Here is a 713-nt window from a genome sequence, read left to right on the forward strand (position 1 = left end):
GTGTGCTCTTCCGATTTATTAAAGAATCACGCAAGTTTCACTTTATTTCGTAAAATAACAAAAAAATAGCAACTTTTCTTCGAAAAAGTGACGTTTTTCAAAACAGTAACTCATTTATAATTAATTTTCAATTGTTAAATAGTATTTCCATTAAATAGAGTAATACCGCTGAATTTGTGAGAAAATTTTACCACAAAAAATGGGATTTTCAAAACGTTTTTGTTTCTATCCTCAGGAAAGATGTACAATTTAAGAAGTCAAATCTAAATTCGCACCATTATTCCATTAGTGGGTGCTCGAAAGAAGTATACCATTTGAAGGTTAAATAAAGAATTTTTTAAACAAATAAAATTTTAATTTATCATGTATTTTTTAATTGTATTTAAAAATTTTATGTCTATGTTCGAAGTATAAACAAGTAATTTGATTAATTTTGTTAAATATGAATAAATTTACGTAAATAGAAGCTCACGCGATTTCAACTTGATCTCCTAACGAGGCTCATTTACGAACGATATTTAAATCTTTATGCGGAAATCTATGTTAGTCATTTTGATTATCGATCATGTTACTGTATGTTAACATTTATAAAAAGATATATTTTCATCTTTTTGATAATTTTATTAATCTGATCTATCACGAATATATATCCATGATATAAATATCAAGTAATTATGGATCATCACAAATTGTCTACAATTCCTGATCATAGA

The 713-nt window shown here is 25.5% G+C and overlaps 1 protein-coding gene across 1 annotated transcript in view; it reads right to left on the minus strand.

The window, feature by feature from the left end:
* Positions 1–713, minus strand: part of LOC105449074 — a 4,205-nt gene that overhangs the window by 1,384 nt on the left and 2,108 nt on the right. The gene's annotated exons all lie outside the window — the stretch shown is intronic.

The sequence above is a fragment of the Wasmannia auropunctata genome, unplaced genomic scaffold (genome assembly GCF_000956235.1).
Source record: "Wasmannia auropunctata unplaced genomic scaffold, wasmannia.A_1.0 LD336078.1, whole genome shotgun sequence".
NCBI lineage: Eukaryota > Metazoa > Arthropoda > Insecta > Hymenoptera > Formicidae > Wasmannia > Wasmannia auropunctata.